This window comes from Trichosurus vulpecula, chromosome 9, assembly GCF_011100635.1.
Source record: "Trichosurus vulpecula isolate mTriVul1 chromosome 9, mTriVul1.pri, whole genome shotgun sequence".
NCBI classification, from domain to species: domain Eukaryota; kingdom Metazoa; phylum Chordata; class Mammalia; order Diprotodontia; family Phalangeridae; genus Trichosurus; species Trichosurus vulpecula.
Window position 1 is genome coordinate 15,985,636 of NC_050581.1, and position 25,972 is coordinate 16,011,607.

The 25,972-nt window shown below is 37.8% G+C and overlaps 1 protein-coding gene across 3 annotated transcripts in view; it reads right to left on the bottom strand.

The window, feature by feature from the left end:
- ACO1 (aconitase 1) overlaps window positions 1-25,972 on the bottom strand; it is a 143,432-nt gene that overhangs the window by 88,706 nt on the left and 28,754 nt on the right. For 2 of the 3 annotated variants that reach the window (XM_036737792.1, XM_036737793.1), the window contains exon 2: window positions 7,987-8,099. The exons of the other annotated variant lie outside the window; for it this stretch is intronic. The gene's annotated coding sequence lies outside the window, so the exon portion shown is untranslated. The remainder of the gene's footprint in view (window positions 1-7,986; window positions 8,100-25,972) is intronic. 3 annotated transcript variants of the gene reach the window in all.

The following is a 25,972-nucleotide window of genomic DNA, read 5'->3' on the forward strand; positions in this document are numbered from 1 at the left end:
TTAGCCCAAAGTCTAACCTTGCAGAATGACAATTAGTCAATATCTTTTGTTATTAAGTCTCTCTTACAATCCACCAGCTCCACAGAAGCAGTTACAGAAATAAACCCATATATATATATACATATACATATATATGGCATATATGGAATAGATATATTGAAATACATGACTGAATTTGCCTGAGGGGAGATATCAATTTGCAGTAAGGAAGATAGGAATTAATACAGTTTTGGTGGGAAAAGTAAAGATGGGCCCAATCACTTAACCTGAACCTTCTAAAGTAATTACTTTAAAGCAGTATCGTGTGCCAGATGAGCAAGATGAAATCGCCAATACTATAAAGGAATATGTTGAAGCAGGAATGTTAGTCCCTACAACCACTCAATGGAATAATCCCGTATGGCCAGTATGAAAGTCAGATGGAACATGGAGAATGACACTGGATTATAGACAATTGAATACAGGAACTCCACCCTGGTATACTGCTATTCCAGATACTGTTACCTTAATAGAAAGGATCCAGAAATATGATGGAACTTGGTACACAGTTATTGATTTTGCCAATGCTTTCTTTATGATTCCAAGAGACTCCAAACAATGGGACCAGTTTGCTTTCACATGGCAGGGTCAAAAAAATACTTTTACCAGATTGCCACAGTTTATAGCCCAACTATTTGTCAGAGGATTGTAGCTGAACATTTGGATGAATCGAAATTGATTGGTGTACAGCTTACCCACTACATAGATGATATTTTGATACAGGGAGAAAATGTAAAAGAAGTGGAGAAGAATTTCTCGCAGTCCTTTATTCCAAACTATAAAGGACTGCGAGAAATTCTTCCACATGCTTGACAAAAGATCCAAGATTTTCCTTACCCCACCAATTAGAAAGAGGCACAAAAGTTCATACAACTATTTGGATATTAGAAGCATCACATTTCACATCTTGGACAAATTTTGAAACCCTTATATAAAGTTACCAGGAAAAAATACAAATTTGATTGGACTTGAAGAGAGTAAAACTTCTGAAGAAGCTAAAGCTGCTATATAACTGGCTCTGTATTTATGGCCTATGCAAAGCAGACCAGTGGAATTACAAGTGACTGTATGAGATGACTATGTGAATTGGAGTTTATGGCAGAAACAACAAAGCCTAAATGTGCCCTTAGGATTTTGGTCAAGCAAACCACCTTCATGTGTATTAAAATATACACCTTTTGAAAAGTAGTTGTTAGCTACATATTGGGCTTTGGTAGAGACTGAACAACTGACACTGGGAAATGAAGTGATTTTTTTTCTTTTATTTCATATTTTATTATTTAATAATTTTAGTTTTTAACATTGATTTCCACAAGATTTTGAGTTACAAATTTTCTCCCCATTTCTACCCTCCCTCCACTCCAAGGTGACATATATTCTGATTGCCCCATTCCCCAGTCAGTCCTCCCTTCTGTCACCCCACTCCCCCCCCCATTCCCTTTCCCCTTACTTTCTTGTAGGGCAAGATAGATTTCTATGCACCATTGCTTGTATATCTTATTTCCCAGTTGCTTGCAAAACCAACTTTTTTTTTGAGCATCTGCTTTTAAAACTTTGAGTTCCAAAGTCTCTCCCCTCTTCCCTTCCCACCCACCCTCCCTAAGAAGGCAAGCAATTCAACATAGGTCACACATGGATCATTATGCAAAACACTTCCACAATAATCATATTGTGAAAGACTAACTATATTTCCCTCCATCCTATCCTGTCCCCCTTTATTCAATTTTCTCCCTTGACCCTGTCCTTTTGTAAAAGTGTTTGCTTTTGATTACCTCCTTCCCCAATCTGCCCTCGCTTCTGTCACCCCCCTTTTTTATCCCCTTCCCCCTACTTTCCTGCGGGGTAAGATACCCAATTGATTATGTATGGTATTCCCTCCTCAGGTCAAATCTGATGAGAGCAAGATTCATTCATTCCCCCTCACCTGCCCCCTCTTCCCTTCCAACAGAACTGCTTTTTCTTGCCACTTTTATGTGAGATAATTTACCACATTCTGTCTCTCCCTTTCTCCCCCTCTCAATATATTCCTCTCTTGACCCTTAATTTTATTTTATTTCTTAGATGTCATCCCTTCATATTCAACTCACCCTGTGCCCTCTGTCTATATATAAGTATATTCCCTTCAACTACCCTAATACTGAGAAAGGTCTCATGAGTTACAAATATCATCTTTCCATGTAGGAATGTAAACAAAACAGTTCAACATTAGTAAGTCCCTTATGATTTCTCTTTCTTGTTTACCTTTTCATGCTTGTCTTGATTCTTGTTTTTGAAAGTCACACTTTCTATTCAACTCTGGTCTTTTCATTGAGAAAGCTTGAAAGTCCTCTATTTTACTGAAACTCCATATTTTGCCTTGGAGTATTATACTCAGTTTTGCCAGGTAGATGATTCTTGGTTTTAATCCTTGCTCCTTTGACCTCCGGAATATCCTATTCCAAGCCCTTCAATCACTAAAAGGTAGAAGCTGCTAGATCTTGTGTTATCTTGATTGTGTTTCCACAATACTCAAATTGTTTCTTTCTAGCTGCTTGCAGTATTTTCTCCTTTGCCTGGGAACTCTGGAATTTGGCTACATAATTCCTAGGAGTTTTCTTTTTGGGATCTTTTTCAAGAGGCAATTGGTGGATTCTTTCAGTTTCTATTTTACCCTCTGGTTCTAGAATATCAGTGCAGTTTTCCTTGATAATTTCTTGAAAGATGATATCTGGGCTCTTTTTTTGATCATGGCTTTCAGGTAGTCCAATAATTTTAAAATTATCTCTCCTAGATCTATTCTCCAGGTCAATGGTTTTTCCAATGAGATATTTCACATTGTCTTCCATATTTTTCATTCCTTTGGTTCTGTTTTATAATTTCTTGATTTCTCATAGAGTCACTAGCTTCTACTTGCTCCAGTTTCATTGTTGAGGTGGTATTTTCTTCAATGGTCTTTTGGACTTCCTTTTCCATTTGGCAAATTCTGCCTTTCAAGGCATTATTCTCTTCATTGGCTTTCTGGACCTCTTTGCCATTTGGGTCAGTCTATTTTTTAAGGTGTTATATTCTTTAGTATTTTTGGGTCTACTTTAGCAAGTTGACTTTTTTCCATGATTTTCTTGCATCACTCTCATTTCTCTTCCCAATTTTTCCTCTACTTCTCTTACTTGCTTTTCCAAATCCTTTTTGAGCTCTTCCATGGCCTCAGACCACTTCATATTTTTCTTGGAGGCTTTTGATGTAGGCTCTTTGACTTTGCTGACTTCTTCTGGCTGTATGTTTTGATCTTCTTTGTCACCAAAAAAAGATTCAATAAACTGCATCCTTTTTTACTGCCTGTTCATGCTCCCACCCCACTACTTAACCCTTGAGCTTCTTGTCAGGGTATGACTGCTTGTAGAGTACAGAGTACTTTGTCCCCAGCTATTGGGCTGGGCTGCTGTTTTCAGAGCTATTTCCACTCTACTGTCGCTGCAAGCTCTGGCACACCAGTGTTCCTCCTCCCCCAAGAACAACTAACCAGGACCACGACCCAGATCCAAGCAGAGAACTCTGCCTCTGTACCCACAAAGCCCCTCTGATCTGCCATTTGATTCCTCCCACTGGGTGGGCCTGGGGGCAGAGGCAGGCACAGACATCACCTCCACCACCCCCATGGCTGGAGCTGGACCCCTCTCACTCAATCCAGCAGTTTACCCACTAACCTGCTCTGTGGTCTTTGGCATTTGTGGGTTGAGAAGTCTGCTAACTGCTACAGCTCAGGCATTCACGGTCCTATGGCCTGCTCCACCCACCTGACTCCTGGTCTGCTTAGTCCTGGCTGTGGCCTATGCTGGGCTGTGCTCCGCTCCCAACACCATGTGATAGACCCTTCCCAGCAATAATCCAGGCTGTTCTGGGCTGGAAACCTGCTTCCCTCTGCTATTTCATAGGTTCTGCAGCTCTAGAATTTGTTCAGAGCCATTTTTTACAGGTGTTTGGAGGGATTTAGGGGAGAGCTTAAGCGAGTCCCTGCTTTCCAGCCGTCATCTTGGCCCTGACCCCCCATAAAGTGATATTAAGGCGTGGAATCCCGATTACGACTTGGGTAATGAGGATCCTAGCATCTCACAGAATTGGACATGCATAAGAGGCTAACATAATTAAATGGAAATGGTATACTCAGAATAGATCAAAATCAGGTAAAAGTGGAGTTTCTGCTCTACATGAATCCATAATAAGCATTGACACTAATGGAAATGACAAACATTCTGAACTGAGGCAACAGTTGGTACAATCCTTGGTAAAATGAAATGATGGATATGAAGAACAGAAGAAACATGCATGGTTTACCGATGTGACAGCAAAATATTTGGGCCAAAAAAGACACTGGAAAGAAATCAGTAGCCTATAACCCATGTACTAAGAGAACTTTGGAAAATACTGGGAGAGGTGGAAGTAGTTAATATGCTGAGCTTATGGCATTACATCAAGCTATTAAAACAGAGAAGGAGGGCAGTGTCATATGGGTTAGCGACATGGATGCCAATGTGGAAAACACAAAATTGGGAAATTCATGGTAAATAAGTTTGGAGCAAAATTACTATGGGAAGATATATGGGACCTGTCTGATTACTAATTGATCAGTTTTTCATGTAGATGCTCACGTGGCCCTCACTACGCAAGAACATGAGTACAATGCACATGCTGATCAACTAGCAAAGATTGCTACTGAACATATTGTCCCTACTCTGACACCAACTGATGATCTGGTACTAGCAAAATGGGTCCACCAAATGGCCAGACATTTAGGGGTCCAGGCGACATACCGGTGGGCACAAGATTGAGGTATTAGTATCTTTTATTCATTGTTAAAGCAAGTAACAGAGGAATGTCATATATGTCAACTGGAAAAGGAATGAACTGTTCCTAGAGTAGTAACTGGAGAAAGAGCAAGGGGAAAAGTTCCAGCCCAGACATGACAGATAGATTATATTGGACCACTACCCCAAGATAAAGGATGTAAATTTATATGTACTTGCCTTGACACCCATTCAGGTGTGCTAGTGGCTTGTCCTTATATGAATGCAACCCAGAAAAACACCTGTAAAACTCTAGATATTATAAGTCTTTATTATGAATCCACAATGCAGATTCAAAGTGACAATAGGCCACATTTCAAATGTAATGAGATGAAGAGATATTGTGTATTGAACAATATAGAGTGGATATATCATGTTTCATATTATCCACAAGCATCTGGGTTGATAGAAAGAATGAATAGATTGTTGAAAGAACAGTTAAGAAAGTTAAGTTCTAATAATTCATATCAACATGTGGAATTTGTTCACCGCTTTATGTAATTTGAATAATAAACTATTAGGAGGAAGTATACCTCTAGCCAGAATGATGACCCCAAATCTGCAAATTAGAAAACAGCAAACACATAAGATCCAAAATATTGAGTATTGAACTGTTAGGGGAAGATGTCCCACCACCATATCCAGGAATACCTGGTTCAGCAAGATATGATTTACATTGTTTAGAGAACTTTTGGTTGGATAGAAAATAGATAAGAAAAATCTCTACTGGGATATGTATGAGAATCCCTAAGAATCACTTTGGATGGATATTACCTAAACCAGGATTAGCAGCTCAAGGAATACATGTATTGGCTGGAGTGATAGATTCTAGTTATCAATGAGAAATTATTGTGACACTCCAGAATTTAGGTGAAGAACCTATACAGTTATGTAAAAATGACAGAATAGTTCAATTGATTATTATTCCTTGTGAAACAATGCCTCTTGTGAAAACTGACCCTCCGTCCAAAATAAGTAACAAAGAAAAGGAAGGATTTGGTTCTAATTATAGAATACAATTGGGAGCTAAAGTATGGGTAAAGCAGAAGCCAGATGATGTTCCAAAGGCTGCAGAAATTACAGCACATAGTAAAGATAATACTGTAACAGTAGTCTACCCAGGAGAAAATAATTATGAAATTGTATCCTTGACTCATGTATTCTATTGTGAATGAAGCTATGAGAGTCTCTTTGTTCCTTTTTGGATTTTTGTCTGTTAAATTTGTTTGTAAGATTTATTCCCTGCAGGCTTAGTACCATCCACCTGCATTTGCCTGATCACTTAAGCCAGATGTCACCCTCTGATGTGTTTGAATGTCACCTCTGGACCTGTCCACGACTGTGATGTGTCATCCCTGGATCTGATGTCAATGGAGTTCCTGATACCAGCTTGTTAAAGAACTGACCTCTCAAAAAGGAGTCTTAATCTCTTCGGGCAGGGACAGCTCTACATACAATTTCAGCAGGAAGAAGCTATGGATGATGAGACCTTCACTCCTTACCCTCAAGATTTTGAGCCCCATTTGTTTGAGAGGGGAATGATGACATTGTTTTACATGCTTATCTTGTGTTATCCCTGTTATATAGTTTTGTAAATTTCTGTTGACACCAATTATCCCAGAATTTCCATTATGTAAGGGATAATAAAGATATTGGGGCCGAATATAGTAGCAATTTAGATTTGAAGACCTTTCCCACCCATTAATGGGCCATGTGACCTGCTTATGTCACAGGAAGCCTAAGCCACATGTGGTGGGAGGAGCTTCCTGACAGGAAAAGGAAGTTATATCACATGAAATGCAAAGAGAGAGAGAGCAGTTATGGCTGCTAATGGCTGCCATCATGATAGAACTGAACAGGCTGAGTTAGCTGTACTCTGAGTTTGTTTTGGGGAAGTCCCCAGCATGGGGTCAGAGAGGTTTTGGGATGGAGAGGCTCCATGTTGTGATATTATATATGGAATGTTGTACTGCTCTGATAGATAAAATAAATGGCTTGTAGGATATGGTTCTCTGGTATCTGAATAAATGGTTCATTTCTTCTACCTTCTATGTAGAGAGTCTTGTATACTTTGTGATACAGAACTACATAGACATTTCGACAATTATCATCTCTATTGTTATTATTGCCTTACTGATACAACAGGCCACCTTAATCTCACATGCAAAGTAGGTTAATATAATTATCTTATTTATATGAATGGTGGAAAATTGTACTAATTCACCCATTTTAGTAAAAGGTATAGTTATATCTCCAACTGAGATATAATCCCTGACAACAAGTTCTCTTTTAGGCAAAAATTCTAACATTTTTACATTTGTGAATACTACTAAAAAATTAAATCCTTTAGAAAAAAAGCCTTGGGACATAAGGAATTAATACAGGTATTAAACTAGAACAGAATACAAAAATCAACAATTAACATCAATGAATATGACAACATGATTATGATCCTGCATGTCAAGGAAAGCTTTTATCAAAAGTTCAGTAACTGGGGGACTTTAGAATTCACCCATATGGGCTAGAAGAAACATGAGACAAGATTCATTCTTTACTTCTAAAAAGAACTAGTGTCTGTACAGAATAAAATTTAGGAATGTTTTATGGAAACACCATGGCTGATCTTCAGTCATTTAACAGAAAGATACAGATAGGTTTCAATGTGACCAAACGCTAAAAACTAGAAATTACTGAGGAGGAATACAAGTTTAAACGTTGCCCTAAAACAGTGTCATATAGCCTAAATACAGAAAGCAGAATCTACTGGCTATAAAAGCTAAGGATAAAAAATAGTATTGCTTATCTGGATTTTAAGTAAATGGTTTCTTTTCCATCTTCTGATTTTTTTCCTTCTTCTCAGATCTGTTAAACACATCCACCTCTTGAGCAACCTTGATTTCCACTGTATTTTTAGTGTCCATTCCAGAATATTATGAAAGAATAGCCATATTCTATTCCCATGATTAATGAAGAATAAAATCCTTCTCCAACCTGAATAGTATAGCCAAACAACATGCTGACTACCAAGTAAAGGTATAGTCCAATACAGTCATTAATTAGAAATTCACTCCTGCCATCTAAGATCTACATATGCAGAGTTAAACCTTAAGGTATATCCACTACTCACTGAGGATTCCTGTTCAGGTTGGATTGGAGGATCCCTTCTTCTGGCTTGTGTAAGACAGGCAGAGACACTAGAGGACTGCTAGCAGGTGTCCTAGCATAGGTTCACCCTTGATCCTGGCAGACAGGAAGACAAGAATGGAGTCATAATAAGGGATTAAATAAGCTAGCTTACTTTATTCGTCTAGTCTTCTCAAAGGTTTGCTGATAATGAGAGTAGCAACTCCTACAGCATTCTCTAATCACCCTTCTCGCATGGGCAGGCAAGAAGTGGGGGCAATTACCCCTACACATCTCAATTAGGTGAGTCGAGACAGGCACAGTATTCCAGCTTGTGCACTCCTCTAAATCCCACCGAGTCTCAATGGGGCCAGTTGAGGAAAGTACATGCATTCCTCTATACATTACCTAAATCCCAAAGAGTTACCCACTCACTGACCCAGTGCCCACTTGCTTTATAGGACAACAGACAAAGAAGGCATCTTGCCAACAAGTTTACTAAGGGTTAACTTTAGCAATATCATCATTCAGCCCAAGCATCGTATCACCGATGTCATCCTTATATCTCACTGTGCAAACATAGTAGAGATGTTTGCAAGTCACAAGACTGGGAAATATTATATAACACCTGGAAATTAAAGATTATTAAGGCAATGAAGCCTGGGAAACTAAACTCTAAGACATAATAACAAAAATCTACCTTACACACACTAAAATCCACCTTACATAGAGCTTGTCAATCTGATCACAACACACTTTGGAGCCCTGGTAACTATGGCCACTACACTTTTAGAAGCAGCTAGGTGGCACATTGGATACGGTATTGGGCCTAGAGTTAGAAAACCGGGGAAGGGAAGAGAATAAGTATTTGTATAGCACCTACTATGTGCCAGGCACTGTGCTGAGCACTTTTATAGATATCTCGTTGGATGCACACAACAATCCTGAGAGGTAGATGCTGTTATTCATGCTCCCTATTTTGCAGTTGAAGAAACTGAGGCAAGTAGAAGTTAAGTGACTTGCCCACGGTCACACAGCTATCGAATATCTGATGCAAAATCTGAACTCAAGTCTTTCTGATTTCAGGTCCTGTCTTCTATCCCCTATACCACCAGCTGCCGCTGATTTGAGCATGATTTCAAATATGGCCCCAGTTGCTTACCAGCTGTGCAAATTACTTAAACCTTAGGCTCCTACTCTGTAAAATGGGGATAATGAAAGCACCTACCTCCCAGGATGGTTGTGAGGATCAAATGCTTATTACCTCCCTTTTGTATGATTCTTGGTCCCTGAAGTATTGGACCAAACAAATGTACCTTTTAGCAAAACTTTTTAAAACATAATCATCACAAAAAGCCTTTAAAAAATTGTTAATTTTAAAATGGCAGAATAAGGAAGGAAATTATCCAGCTCTCGCAAATCACCCCCCAATCCAACCCCATACACATGAATAACTTAATGCCTCAAAGTGAATTTTAGAGCAGTGGAAATAATTAAAAATTGGGGTAAAGCAGTCATCCAGCCTAAGACAACTTGGGAGAATGTTAGAAAAGATCTGACCTCCCAGGGTGGTGGTGTGGCCTGAACAAAGTACAGATTTCCAACCAGGCAGATACCTCTGAGTCAACAAACAGCAAGCCCTGAGGGCTGCTGTGTTACTTTGGGAACTTTTGCACCACAGAAAGTATGTGGGTCAGGAGACTAATCAGGGAAGGTTACAGGGCTCTCTAGTGCCGCTGGGTGTGGGGCTGAGATGCCTAGACCCAGGCTGTGGCTGCCATGGAGGAGGAATGAGTACCCACTAATGCAGTCTCAGTGGGGTAGGGCCCTGCTGGTTGTGGTCCTTGAAGAAGAGGGGAAGCCCTGGTTTTGGTTCCAGGACAGAGGAGCGAGCTGATACTTTCAAGCCTCTGGAAGAACCACATGGAGCAGGAGCATTTGAGGTGGCAATGGTGCTGGGTGCCCCAGTTGTGGCTCCAAGATGGAGAGGAATGCTTGAGGTCACTCACAGAGCAAGATATGAGCTGGAGGAGCGGCAACCACACACACCTGGCCTTGGATTATAGAACACCGGAAGAATCAAAAAGTCAAATACTCTCAGAGCTCAGAAAACAACAGCTCTAAAACCTGAACCCTAAGACATTATCCCCTACACCCCAGGAGAAGATACTGACCCTAACATAAAGCGAACACTCAAAAAACAGGTTGCTAAAAAAAAAAAGTGTAAACAGCAGAGAAAGAACCTAGCCATAGATAGTTACTATGATGATAGAGAAGATCAGGGTTCAAACTAAGAAGAGAACAATGAAGTCAAACAGCTACTTGTCAAGCTTCAAAGAAAAATGTAAAATGGCCACAAACCCAAAAAGAGTCCTTGGAAGAGCTTAAAAGGGACTTTAAAAATCAAATAAGAGAAGTTGAGGGGGAACATTAGGGAAAAAAATAAGAGTAATGCAAGAAAATCAAGAAAATTATGAAAAGTCAACCAATTAGAAAAAGAGATCTAAAAATTTATGGAAGATCACTTTAAAAATTAAAACTGGGGAAGGAGAAGTAAGGATTTCATAAGACATCAAGAAATAGTACAATAAAATCAAAAGAATGAAAAACCAGAAGAGAATGTAAAATATCTCATTAGAAAAACAAATGACCTGGAAAACATATTGAGAAGAGATAACTGAAAGCTGTGATTAAAAAAAAAAAAAACAACTCTAGACACTACACTTTAAGAAATGATTAAGGAAAATTGCCCTGAAGTTTTAAAACTAGAGGGTAAAACAGATATTTTTTAAAAAATCCACCAATCACTGCCTGAAAGAGATCTTACAATGAAAACTGCACAAGAATATCATAGCTAAATCTCAAAGCTCTGAGGTCAAGGAGAAAAATACTATAAGCAACTAGAAAGAAACAATTTAAATATTGTGGAGATACAGTCAGACACGCAAAATTTAGCATTCTACATTAAAAGACCAAAAGGGAGGGCGGAGCCAAGATAGTGGCTGGAAAACAAGGACTGGCTTAAAGATCTCCCTCAAATCCCTCCAAACACCTACAAAAATGGCTCTAAACAAATTCGCGAGCTACAGAACCCATAAGGAAAAGAGGGAAGCCGGTCTCTAGCGAGGATGGTATGGATGGTCACTGAGAAGGGTCTATCACACCACACTGGGAGCAGAGCACAGCTCAGCATGGGCCACGCCAGGACACACCAGGCACAGAGTACATCGGCAGAGCAGACCTCAGGGCCATGAATCACTGAGCTGTGGCAGTTATTAGACTTCACAACCCACAAACGCCAAAGACAGCAGAGGAGGTCAGTGGGAAAACTGCTGGATCTGGGTTAGAGAATTGCATGGTCTGGCCCCAGCCCTGGAGGAGGTGAGCAGCAGCAGCAGGAAGCTCTAGTGGCTGCTTCAAGAGCTCCAGCATCAGCTGCTTCCAGAGTCCCTGGTCCACATGGTGGGAGGAACTAAGCGGCAGGTCAGGGAAGGAGTGCAAGGAGCAGTTTACTAGCACAGAGGCAGGGTTCTCTTGCTCTGCCCTGCTTGGATCTGGGTTGCAGTGTTGGTTGGTGGTTCTTAGGGGAAGAAGAGTGCTGGTGTGACATAGCTTGTAGTGACTATGGGGTTGCTACTGGTTGCTACTCGACAGAAAGGAGTGCTTGCACTCACAGACCAGAACACAGGCCAGGACAGGATATCACACCACCTCAAAATAGAAGTATCTCTAAAACAGCGAGGACCCTGAAGCTTGGAACAAAGGACTCTCCACTCTGAAAGCAGTCATACCCTGACAAAAAGCTCAAGGGTCAAGTAGTTGGCTGGGAACATGAGCAAGCAGCATAAAATTCAGAATACAGAATCGTTCTTGTTGACAAAGAAGATCAAAACATACAGCCAGAAGAAGTCAGCAAAGTCAAAGAGCCTACATCAAAAGCCTCCAAGAAAAATATGAAGTAGTCTCAGGCCATGGAAGAACTCAAAACGGATTTGGAAAAGCAAGTAAGAGAAGTAGAGGAAAAACTGGGAAGAAAAACGAGAGTGATGCAAGAAAATCATAAAAAACAAGTCAATGACTTGCTAAAGGAGACTCAAAAAATACTGCAGAAAATAACATCTTAAAAAGTAGACTAACCCAAATGGCAAAGAGGTCCAAAAAGCCAATGAAGAGAATAATGCCTTGAAAGGCAGAATTAGCCAAATGGAAAAGGAGGTCCAAAAGATCACTAAAGAAAATACCACCACAAAAATTAGAATGGAGCAAGTGGAAGCTAGTGACTTTATGAGAAATCAAGAAATTATAAAACAAAACCAAAGGAATGAAAAATATGGAAGACAATGTGAAATATCTCATTGGAAAAACCACTGACCTGGAAAATAGATCCAGGAGAAATAATTTAAAAATTATTGGACTACCTGAAAGCCATGATAAAAATAATCTTTCAAGAAATTATCAAGGAAAATTGCCCTGATATTCTAGAACCAGAGGGTAAAATAGAAATGGAAAGAATCCACTGATTGCCTCTTGAAAAAGATCCCAAAAAGAAAACTCCTAGGAATACTGTAGCCAAATTCCAGAGTTTCCAGGTAAAGGACAAGATATTGCAAGCAGCCAGAAGGAAACAATTTGAGTATTGTGGAAACACAATCAGGATAACACAATATCTAGCAGCTTCTACATTAAGGGATTGAAGGGCTTGGAATAGGATATTCCGGAGGTCAAAGAAGCTATTTAAAACCAGGAATCATCTACCCAGCAAAACTGATAATACTCTAGGGCAATATATGGATGTTCAATAAAATAGAAGACCTTCAAGCATTTTCAATGAAAAGACCAGAGTTGAATAGAAAGTGTGACTTTCAAAAACAAGAATCAAGAGAAGCATGAAAAGGTAAACAGGAAAGAGAAATCATAAGGGACTTACTAATGTTGAACTGTTTTGTTTACATTCCTACATGGAAAGATGATATTTGTAACTCATGAGACCTTTCTCAGTATTATGGTAGTTGAAGGGAATAGACAGAGGACACAGAGTGAGTTGAATATGAAGGGATGATATCTAAAAAATTAAATTAAGGGATGAGAGAGGAATATATTTAGAGAGGAGAAAGGGAGAGACAGAATGGGGTAAATTATCTCACATAAAAGTGGCAAAAAAAAGCAGTTCTGTTGGAAGGGAAGAGGGTGCAAGTGAAAGGCAATGAATGAATCTTGCTTTCATTGGATTTGACTTAAGGAGGGAATAACATACACACTCAATTGGGTATCTTACCCTATAGGAAAGTAGGGGGAAGGGGATAAAAAAGGGGGGTGACAGAAGCAAGCGCAGATTGGGGAAGGAGGTAATCAAAAGCAAACACTTTTACAAAAGGACAGGGTCAAGGGAAAAAATTGAATAAAGGGGGACAGAATAGGATGGAGGGAAATATAGTTACTCTTTCACAATATGATTATTGTGGAAGTGTTTTGCATAATGATCCATAATGTGACCTATGTTGAATTGCTTGCCTTCTTAGGGAGGGTAGGTGGGAAGGGAAGAGGGGAGAGACTTTGGAACTCAAAGTTTTAAAAGCAGATGCTCAAAAAAAAAGTTGGTTTTGCATGCAACTGGGAAATAAGATATACAAGCAATGGTGCATAGAAATCTATCTTGCCCTACAAGAAAGTAAGGGGAAAAGGAATGGGGGCAGGGGAGTGGAATGACAGAAGGGAGGGCTGACTGGGGAATGGGGCAATCAGAATATATGTCATCTTGGAGTGGAGGGAGGGTAGAAATGGGGAGAAAATTTGTAACTCAAAATCTTGTGGAAATCAATGTTGAAAACTAAAAACATTAAATAATAACAGAAAAGATGCAAGAAGAAAAAAAAAAGACCAACGGGAAGCAATATGATATTCTGAAGAGTAAAGAAGCTGGGTTTTCAACCAAGAATAACCTACCCAGAAAAGCTAAGTATAATCCTACAAGGCAGAAAAAATAGATATTTAATGAGTTAAATGACTTTTAGGTATTCTTGAGGAAAACACCAGAACTGACCAGAAAATCTGATTCATGAGAACCAAGAGAAACATAAGAAGGTAAACATCAAAAGACTAATTATAAGAAATTTAATATGGTTAAAATATTTCTTATATGGGAAAATGTTATTTGCAATTCTTAAGAATATTATCATTATTAGGGTAATGCAAAAGAGAGAGAAGACTTGGGGTTGAGTTAATTATTATGGGATAATCCTAAAAAATAAAATTGGGAAGGAAGAAGTAAAATGGAGCAAATTATCTCCTACAAAAAAGGGATGGTTGGAAAAACTGTTAGTGGAGCGGGGGAGGGGATGGACAGCAGGTAGTACAGGAACCTTATTCTCAGTGGCACTGGGTTAAAAAGGGTAATAACATATACAACTAGAAAGTTATAAAACTCTTTCTTACAGAAAAATAGGAGGAGAAGAGGACAGGATAAGGAAGCGACTTTTAGAAGTGTGTGGATTAGAGAGGCAGTAGTCAGAAGTAAATTAGGACAGATAGGATAAAGAGAAAGACAGAAGGATAAATACTGAAGAAAAATCAGATGAAGGGAAATACACAACCAGTAAATATAATTTTGAATGTGAATGGGATGAACTTACCCAATAAAATTGAAGCAGGTAGCAGAAAAGATCAAAAACCAAAACCCAACATTATGTTGTTTACAAGAAACACATTTAAAAATGAGAAACACATGTAGAATAAAAATAAAGGGCTGGACTAGAATTTATTATGCTTCTGCTGATGTAAAAAAAAAAGAGGGAGTAACAATTGTGATCTCAGACAAAGTTAAAGCTAAAATAGTTTTAATTAAAAGAGATAAGCAAGAAAACTATATTATGTTAAAAGATACCACAGATAATGAAGTAATGTCAATACTAAATATACATGGTCCAAAGGCAATAGCATCCAATTTTTTACAGCAAAGGTTAAATGAATAATAGTGGGGAACTTCAAGTTTTCCCTCTCATAACTAAATACATGTAACCAAAAAATAAATAAGAAGTCAAGAAGATGAACAGAATCTTAGATAAATTATAGAGCAATTTCGCTAATGAATATTTACGCAAAAATCCTAAATAAAATACTAGGTAAGAGACTACAAAAATATATCTAACACAGATTACACATACATTGTGACCAAGTGGGATTAATAGCAGGGTGGGGAACCTGTGCTCTTAAGGCCACATGTGGCCTTTTAATTGAGTCTTAAGTTTTTGTTTTGTTTTTTTTTTTTTTTGGCAGGGCAATTGGGGTTAAGCGATTTGCCCAAGGTCACACAGCTAGTACCTGTGTCAAGTGTCTGAGGCTGGATTTGAACTCAGGTCCTCCTGACTCCAGGGCCGGTGCTGTACGCACTGTGCCACCTAGCTGCCCTCTGAGTTTTAAGTTTATAGAACAAATATTTTTATTAAGGGGATTTGTTCTGTGAAGTTTGGATTCAGTCAAAGGGCTGCACTTGAGGACCTAAAGGGCCACAAGTTCCACACCCCTGATTTATACCAAGAATGCAGGGCTAGTTCAATATAAGGAAAACTACTAACATAACTGATTATGTCAATAAGAAAATTAACAAAAGTTAAATAATTATATCAATGGATGCATAAAAAGGTTCTGACAAAGTACAATACTCAATCCTATTAAAAACACTAGAGAACATAGGAGTAGATGGAGTCTTCCTTAAAATGATAAGTAGCATCCATAGAAAACCATCAGCAAGCATTATCTGTAATAGGGATAAGCTAGAAGCCTTCCCAATAAGATCAGGAGTCAAACAAGGATGCCCATTTGTAATAGTAAATAAGGTGGGACTTTTTGCTGTTGACCTTCTGGCCTTTGTTTGAATGGGGCAGATAAAGTAGGATGTTTTTGTATTTCTCAGTACTGAGACACTCGGGAGGCATTGATTTGTATCTGATGTGATACTGGAGGTGGGGAACTTCTCCAAGCCCAGCCTGGGTGAGGTCAGGGCCCTCTGGGCCCAGAACAGGATATATAAGCGAAGAGGTTAGCATTCTCTCGGAGCTCTTACCCACAGCAAGAGTGGCGCATGACTCTGGGCCAGCCGTTGTAAGAAGCTCCGCAGCTGAAGACTCAGATATTGACGACTACAAATTGTATTTGCTCTGTAATTCAGGGTGCTGGCTTTTTCCCCTGAACTAGGTGGATGTTATTTGTATGCTGGATTAAAGTAAGATTATTAACCCCTTAACATTGCTTTCCTTAAGTAAAGCAAATGAAAAGGACCTGGGCTTGCAGGGTTCTGTGGGCTGGTTGTTGTTGGCTTTACACACTCACAGCCAGATTGTTAATCCACCATTATCACCAATATTATTCAATATTGTACTAGAAATGCTAGCAATAGCAATGAGAAAAAGAAATTGAAGGAATAAGAATGGGCAATGAGATGATAAATCTATCATTTTGCAGATAATACGATGGTATACTTGGAAAATCCTAGAAATTCAACTAAGTTAATTAAAATAATTAATTTTAGCAAAGTAGCAAGATACTAAAAAAACCCACGTAATCCTCGGCATTTCTATACATTACCAACAAAGCCTTGGAAGAAGAGATAGAGATGTTTCATACATGGAAATATACTTGCCAATACAAATTCAGGAACTATATGAACATAATAATAAAAAAAATTTTCATTCAAATAAAGTCAGATTTAAATAATTGGGCAAATACTAATTGGTCACGGGTGGGCCAATAAAATATGACCAAAAATGCAATTCTACCTAAATTAATGTACATGTTCAGTACCATACCAATCAAATTATCAAAAAATTATTTTTTTGGAGCTATAAAAAATAATATTCATTTGAAAGAACAAAAAAAATCATAAGAACTAATAGAATTAATAGAAATTAATTGAAAATTATGTAAAGGGAGCTCTAGCAGAATCAGATTTTAAACCGTATTATTATAAGGAAGTAATTATCAAAACTATCTGATACTAGCTAAGAAATAGAAATGCATATCAATGGAATAGGGTAGATGTACAGTACAAAGTAGTAAATGATTATAGAAACCTTGTGTTTGATAAATGTGAAGATTTAAGCTTTTGAGATAGGAATTCACTATGTGATAAAAATTGTTGGGAAAACTGGAGAGGAATCTGGCAAAAACTAGGTATAGGCCAATATCTTACGCCATTTACAAAGATACGGTCCAAATGGATACATGAGCCAAACATAATGGAGATATAAGTAAATTAGAAGAATGTGGAACATATCACCTATCAGAGTTATGAATAAGAATTGATGAATAAACAAAAGATAGTATTGTGAGATATAAAATACATAATTTTTATTACATTACATTAAAAAATGATTTGTACAAATAAAACCAAAGTAGCCAAGATTAGAAGGAAAGCAGAAAATTCAGAAAAAAATTATTATAGACACTTCTTGGATAAAGGCCTCATATCTCAAATATATAGAGAACTTTTTCAAATTTGTAAGAAACTGAGTCATTCCCCGATTGATGAATGGTCAAAGGATATGAAACAGGCAGTTTTTGGAAGAAGAAATCAAAGCTCTACATAGTTATATGAAAAAAGGCTCTAAATCATTGATTAGAAAAATGCACATTAAAACAATTTTGAGATACCATCTCATACATATTAGATTGGCTAAAATGATAGAAGGGGGAAATGACAAATGTTGGAGAGGATGTGGAACAATTGGGAAGCTAATACACTGTTGCTGCAACTCTGAACTGAGCCAACCTTTAGGAAAGCACTGTGGAATTATGCCCAGAGCATTATTAAACTGCTATACCCTTTGACCCAGTAATACCACTATTAAGTCTGTTTCCCAAAGTGATCAGGGGAAAAGGAAAATAACCTCTATGTTCTAAAATAATGGTAGTGCCAACACAGTACTCACAGCTGCTACAGTTGCTATGAATATGCTGGCATAGTTCTGAATCGCAAAATGTAACAGACTCTCTTCACTGCCAGCAGAACCAAAACATTTATTCAAACACCAGAAAGCCAAATCTATCATAGAAAAAAAGAAATCTATACACATTATCAATTCAGGGGGCACCACCATCCCCCCAAGACTTCCCTCTGTTAGGGCCGTCCCACAAATAAGGGCAGAAGCACTCCTTCTCTCACTCACGCTAGCTGCTACTGTGTGTGTCTCTCTCTCCCAGCTCTGACTGTTCTGTCTCACTTCCTCTTAGCTGGCTCCACCCTTCCTCTTCCACCCATTTGGCAAGCTCCTCCCACCACAGGCTCATGTGACTCAGACTTCCATATGACTCAGACAGGTCACATGGGTCTATTAATGGATGGGAAGATCTTCAAATTGTATTAACATTACAAATATTTATAGAAACTCTCTTTGTGGCAGCAAAGAACTGGAAATTGACAGGATGCCTCATTTGTAGTATATGATTGTGCTAAATACTGTAAGAGCTGATGAGCAGGTTGATTTTAGAATAACTTGGAAAGACTTACATGAAAAAACAAATTATGAAATGACCTGAACCAAGAGAATGTTAAAAACAGTAACAACAATATTGTTTGAACAGTAACTGTGAATAAGCTATTCTGGGCAATATGAATATTCAAATCAACTACAAAGGACATATGAAGGAAGATGCTATTCCCTTCCAGAGAAAGAATTGATATAAAGAAGTATGCATTGTATAGTTTCACACATATATCTGTGTCAAATGTTGGTCTTCTCTAGTTCAAGATTGGCAGGGAGGTGGGAAAGAGATAGCTCTGACCTCAAAATGTAACAAAAAAGTAAATAAAATTTTTAAAAATTGTCAGTGCTCTCCTTTGCCCCCACCTTTGCTCAATTACTTCACACTTCATTCAGCATTCTCTAAAGCAACTGTATGACATTTTACGGAAGGCTCAGGAAAAGTCACTTGCTGCTGTTCACACAGAGCCAAGATTTGAACCCAGAGCTTCTGACTCCAAGGGTGACATACTTTCCATTCTACCATCTGTGGAGTCATGTAACAGTTACTATATCCATTTCACAGAGAAAAATGAAACTTATAGAAGTCCAATGACAGTCACAAAGTTGTCAAGCAAAAAGAGTAGAGGGTCTAAACTCAGACTACCCTATCACTGAGTCTGTTGCCTCTTTCAGCAGGCCAGTCCAGGACAGATAGCAATTTCAGTCAGTCAATAAACAAACATTTATTGAGTGCCTACTATATGCCAGGTATAGTGCTGAACACACAACATGAGCTCCTGGGAACCTAGAAATCAAAAAGCATTACCTACTAGCCACAGCGGTTTTCCATTGTACCAGACTAAATTTACATCGTATTCAATTTATTTCTATCCTTTCTTTTGGTGTAACTTCCCATTTGCTCTTCGGAAGTGACACCTTATTCAAATTAACATAGAGACTCCAATGCATTAACTCTACCTTGGAATTCTAAGTTTAACATGCAGAAATTCCAAAAATTCAGATCTGCCTAAATTATAAATCAGCCTGTACTATCCTGATAAACTTCTTCATAAATTTGTTTTTAAAGTTCCAATTGATGGTGTGTTCTTTTATCGTTTCCCATCACAGTGCTCTTTCAGAGTTATAGTTTATACCCTTGCAATTAGAAGGTGAGCAGGACACAAGAATGGGCAGCTAGGTGGTACAGTATTTAGAGTGCCAGGCCTGAAGTCAGGAAGACTTATCTTCATGAGTTCAAATCTGGCCTCAGATACTTACTAGCTGTGTGATCCTGGAGACATCATTTAATCCCATTTGCCTCAGTGTCCACATCTGTAAAATAAGCTGGAGAAGGAAACTGCAAACCACTCCAGTATCTTTGCCAAGAAAAACCCAAATGGGGTCATGGAGAATCAGATATGACTAAAACAACAATAACAAAAGTACAAGCTCACCTTCTGTGGAATCACCTGAGGAAGGTAAAAAATGCACAGCTTTTGGGAAGAGGGCTCAGAAGTTAAACTAACTCATTGGGCTTTTTCTGGACTAATTCTAATTCTCTGTACTTCTCTGCACTTGAGAAGTGACAATACTTTGAGTTTCATGTAGACAGCTGGAAATACCGTTTACTAACTAAATGGAAGATTAAAGGAGAGAGTACAGTTTAACAGAAAGAAACAGGACCTAGAAATTAGGAAATGTAGGTTTTCATTTTGGCTCTCCTACTAACTACATGAGTGATAAAGCAAGTCAATCAGCTTTTCTAGGCCTCAGTTTTCTTATTTGTAAAAGTGAGGGTGATGATCACTAAAGATTCCTTCTAGCTCAAATATTCTGTGGTTCCAAGTGAGGTATGGTTTTGGGGGGAAGCCCTTTTTTCACTATACTCCCATTTTAGAAAAAAGATGATTACAGTTATCCCATACACATCACAACTCCCCATTGTAGTTTCGACATACAGCAGGTCAGCATAAGAAATTAAATGGGAGCTTTGTGGAAGCTGGAGACAACATGTGAAGGCCAACAGATGACACAGAAAAAGTTTAGAAACTCAGAAATGCATAAAATACATGTATAGTATTGTATAATATAAACATTTTAACTTTTAATACCATAATAATTGAGACTTCTTCTCTAGTTTGGAGAGGGACAAAAAATTTTACATGGATTTTCTAGATCATTGGGGTACCCTAACCATTGTGATGTGGAAGGGATAACTGTATATTTAATTTGAACAAATTCAATAAGCATCCATGTTCAAGGTATGTACAGGTTAAGCACTACTCTCTGTCATCAAGGAGTTTACATTCTATGTCTTTTGAGATGAGCAGGTGAAATTGATCTTTATTGGACTACTTAAAAGTTAGGTAGTTAAAAATCATAAAAAGTTAATTTAAAATCAAGAACTAAGCAAACAAGAGAAAACTCCTGAAGATAAATTTTCTTACCCTGAAGTTTGTGAATTTAAAATAATTTTTTGATAACTGTATTTCCCCCTTTTTCTTGGCAAAGCAATCATGGTTAAGTGACTTGCTAGGGTCACACAGACTGTATTTCAACACAATTGGTTTCCTTTGTAGTCCTATTTCACAGATTTAAAAATCTAAAATTTAAATTTAAAATTAAATTTAAATTTAAAAATCTAAAAAGGGGCCCATATGCTTCACCAGACTATCAGAAGGAAAGGTTTTTTTTCCTCTTCTTTCCATAGTTGAATTCCTAGATGGAATTCTAGTTAAATAATAAGTAACTGAAATTTTCTGAAGAGGCCTTTCAATAGAGGTTATGTTTTGGATGTGAGGGAGGGCTTTGTTGCCTCTAGACATAGAAGTTTTCAGGATACACATATCCCTTCCTGAGAAGCTCATTTCATTGGAGAGGCCCTATTCCTATCACCCAGGACTTCTGGCTGACTTTTTGTGTAGTTCTGGGATGGACTGTACCATTTCAGTTTTTCACTGGATTTCTTATTATTCACTGATTATTATTCAGGCTGGTGAGAACTTCTGAGTTTTGCTGGGGTAGGTATTGAGGAGTTAGACAGGCTTAGTCTCATTCAAGCAGCCATCTCAGCTGGAAGTCAGGGAAAAAAATTCCTAATTATTTCTAAAAGTCCAAAAAATTTATTCTAACAGTAGAATGGTTTGACTAAAGGGATATCAAATTCCTTGTTTGCTTCAAACAGTAGCTGGACTGACCAAGCATGCATGCTTTAGGTGTAGGTTAGACCAGATAACCTCTAAGGTCTCCTCCAACTCTGAGCTTCTATAATTCTAGGAATTCAACCTGAACATCTCTAATAACCCTTTAAATATTATGTTCCAGGTCTATTTAAATCCTTTCTCAAGGTAATGTCTGACTATCTAAATCTTAAAGTCTCATAGAGCATCAAAATTTGAAGGTGTCTTGGAGATCATTAATCTACCTACTTATTTTTTAGTTGAGGAAACTGAGGCACAGTGACTTAGGTAGCTTAGTCAAACTCACATAACTAGCTGATAGTAGAACTGTAACTGGAGTTCAGGTCTTATGAGATTCGGTCTAGTGTTTTCACTGTTTTAAATCAGATTTAAGTTGTAAGAATGCTTACAAACATTTTTTTTTGTCCAAAATCCTTTTGGTAAAATCATTTCCTTCAACCAATTAACAAGCATTTATAAAGCACATGCTGTGTGCCAGGTTCATTGCTAGGGGCTGAAAAAATAAAAACAATAGTCAGAAAGTCAAGAAGTTTACATTCTACTGGGGGAAGATAACATGTATACATATGAGAACGTACAAAATAAATATAAAGCAACTATGTTGGAGGAGGCGCGAGCAGCTGTGGGGACCAGGAAAGATTTCATGCTGAAGGTGGTACATGATTTGAGCCTTAAAAGAAACTAGGTATTCTAAGAAGCAAAGGTGAGAAGGAAGTACATTACAGATATGAGTCAAAGCCACAACAAAAGCATGTGAATAAGGAGATGGAATGTACTGTATGAGGAATAGTGAGATGACCATTTTGGTTGGATTGTAGAACAGATGAAGGGGAATAATATATAATAAGGGAGGGAGTATATAATATTATAATAAGGTAGGGTAGCAGATTGTACAGGGTTTTAAGAGCCAAACAGAGGAGTTTATATTAAGTACTAGAGGTAATAGGGAATTACTGAAATTTATTGAGTAGTGAAGTAGAATTTTAAGTTTCAAGTTATGTTTCTAGTTTTAATATTTTAGAACTTAGCACAAAATAATTCTATATTAATCTGAATAAATTTCTTCAGGGTTTTATAGCCTTTCATTATACCTTATATCAGCTTTCATTCCAAATTTAAAAAAAATTATTTATATACTCACTGGGAGAAATTAGAGAAGACAAGGGTGAAGAAAGTATTGCATTGAAAGTCTTCAGCAGTTTTATAGATAATTGGTCAGTTTTCTAGATAACTGATCAGTTATGAAAGTCAGATGATAATGAGGAGGGAGAGAATTCCTGGCATGGAGAACACGCAGCGAAAATGCCCAGTTGGGTGATGGAGTGTCTTGTTTGAGGAACAGCAAAGAGATCTGGGGATGAATAAGGTATAAGAAGATTGGAAAGGTAGGAGAAAGCTATTTTTGAATGCTTAACAGAGGATTTTATATTTGACCCTGCAAGTAATAGTGTGCCATTACAGTTTACTGAATGGGCATAGTATGGTAGTCAGATCTGTGCTTTAGAAAGATCAATTTGAGACCACTCTCAAATTGTGGAGGATGAGTAAGTACTTTTATCACTATCCAGTGAAGAATCGTTGAACAATTCAACAAATATTTATTAAGTGCCTATTGCACAATTGTGCTAGGTGCTGGAAGCTAGTCAACCTAGACTTAGCATCATGACAGAATAACAATAGTAGTGACATTTATATAGCACTTCAAAATATGTAATGTGCTTTATGTATGTTACCTCTTTTAAACCTCAGAAAAACCTTGTAAAGAAAGCAAGACACATATTATCGCATTCATTTTAAAGTTGAGAAAATTTAAGTTTAGAGACATTTAATGACTCCTGCCCTCCCTTGTTGCTGTTCAGTTGTATCTGACTCTATGTGACCTCATGGACAAAGTCCATGGGAATTTCTTGGGCAACATACTGAGGTAGGTTACCATTTCCTTCTCCAATGTGTCCCCATTTTACAGCTGAGGATCTGAGGCAAATAGGAATTAAATGACTTGCCCAAGGTCACACAGCTAGTAAGTATCGGAAGGCAGCTTTAAATTCAGATCTTCTTAACCCTGGGTCTAGCATGCTATCCATTGCACCACCTAGCTGCCCTCTCTACTTTCCTTCAACTCCCAGCTAAAATCCCACCTTCTGCAAGAGGGGTTTTTCTAATATTCCTTAATACTGTTTCTCTTGATTATCTTCAATTTATCCTGTATATATCTCATTTATACGCAATTATTTGCATGATGTGTTTCCCCTTAAAAGTAGCGACTGTTTTTTGTCTTTCTTGATAGCTTCAGCCCTTAGCCCAGGGCTTGGCACATACTAGGCACTTAATGAATACTTGCAGATTTAACTCAACCTGCCTAAGACAATTGCTATATAGCTACTAAGTGCCAGAGGCAAAATCTGAATCCAGGCTTCCTGATTTCAAGTCCAATACCCATCACTATAACAAGGGTTCTTCAACTCTGGGGCAGTCTGATGAAGCCTATGGACCCCATCTCAGAATAACATTCTGTTGCCTACATTCAAAATGGAAGAAAATGCCTAGTTTAGAGGCTAGTGAAAATAAAAATATTATCTTATCTTTTCCCTCATCTAACATTCATGGACTCCCTGATATCTGTCCATGGACCCCAGGTTAAGAACAACTGCACTATGCTATGATGCCTCTGAAGAAAGGATTATTTCCATATAAATAAATAAAAATTATTTCCAGTAATTTTCTTCAACAATAAGGTCTGTCCAAGATGACACAGAATAAAGTTACTTTGTTTCTTTGTTCCAGTACATCAAACTTCTACCTCAATCACCTTTTGCCCCACTGTCTAATGCGCCATCCTGGTCAACACCTTGACTTCAAATAGCAATGAAAAGAATATCTTCTGAATGATTATCATTTCCCTAGATTACCTCAAGTTACTTCTTGAAGTTATAGGAACACCCTTTTAAACTTTGCTGTTACCTTAAACCCCCAATACTTATCTATACCCCAATAATGATGTGGCTAATGGAAATGAAACTCAAGTTTCAGTGGGATTTGAGATACCAATTTTTAAACTTAAATTTATATTTGCTCAATTCTTTTTTCAAATTTCATGAGTATTTTATTTTGTCCCAGTTACATGTAAATACAATTTAACATTCATTTTAAGATTTTAAGTTCTAAAAGCTCTCCCTTCCTCCCTCCCCAACCTGCCTGATTGAGAAGGTAAGTAATTTGATAAAGGTTATACATGCATAGTTATGCAAAACACTTCCCTATTAGTCATAAAAAGACCAACAACAAAAAACCCTCAGGGAAAAATAAAGTAAAAAAAAAATTGGCTTCAATCTGTATTGACAGCATCAGCTCTTTCTGTAGGGATGGATAGCATTTTTCATCATAAGTCCTTCAGAGTTGTCTTAGATCACTGTATTCCTGAGAACAGCTAAGTCATAGACAGCTGATCATCTTACAATATTGCTGTAACTATGGACAATGTACATGTCACCTTGCATCAGCTTCTGTAAGTTTTTCCAGGTTTTTCTGAAAGCATCCTGCTCACTGTTTCTTATAGCTAATTAGTATTCCATCATAATCACATGCCTCAATTTGTTCAGCCATTCCCTAGTTGATGGGCATAACCTCAGTTTCCAATTCTTTGCCACCAGAAATGAGCTGCTACAAATATTTTTGTACATATAGGTCCTTTTCCTTTTTGCTTCTTATCTCTTTACAGATACAGACCTACTAGTGATATTCCTAGGTCAAATGCATAGTTTTATACCCCTTTAGGCATAGTTCCAAATTGCTCTACAGAAAGGTTTGATCAATTCACAAATTCACCAACAGTGCATTAATGTCTCATTTTCCCCCCATCATTTTCCTTTTCTGTCCTATTAGACAATCTAATAGGTAGGTGGTAGTGCCTCAGAATTGTTTTAATTTGCATTTCTCCAGTCAGGAGTGACTTAGAGCATTTTGTCATACGGCTATAGATAGCTTTGATTACTTCATTTGAAAACTGTTCCTAACTTTTGATCATTTATCAATTGGAGAATGGCTCTAATCTTTATAAATTTGATTAAGTTCTCTCTATGTTTGAGAAATGAGGCCTCTATCAGAGAAACTTGCTTCAAAAGGTTTTGCAGTTACTATTGCTAAGTGTATTTCCCTCCACCCTATTTCCTCGTTTATTCTATTCTGTCTCTCCTTTCATCTTGTCCCTCCTCAAGTGTTTTACTTCTGACTACCTCCTCCCCCAATCTGCCCTTCCTTCTATCACCCAACCCCTCTTCTCTTATCTCCTTCTACTCCTACTTTCCTGTAAGGTAAAATAGATTTCCATACCCAA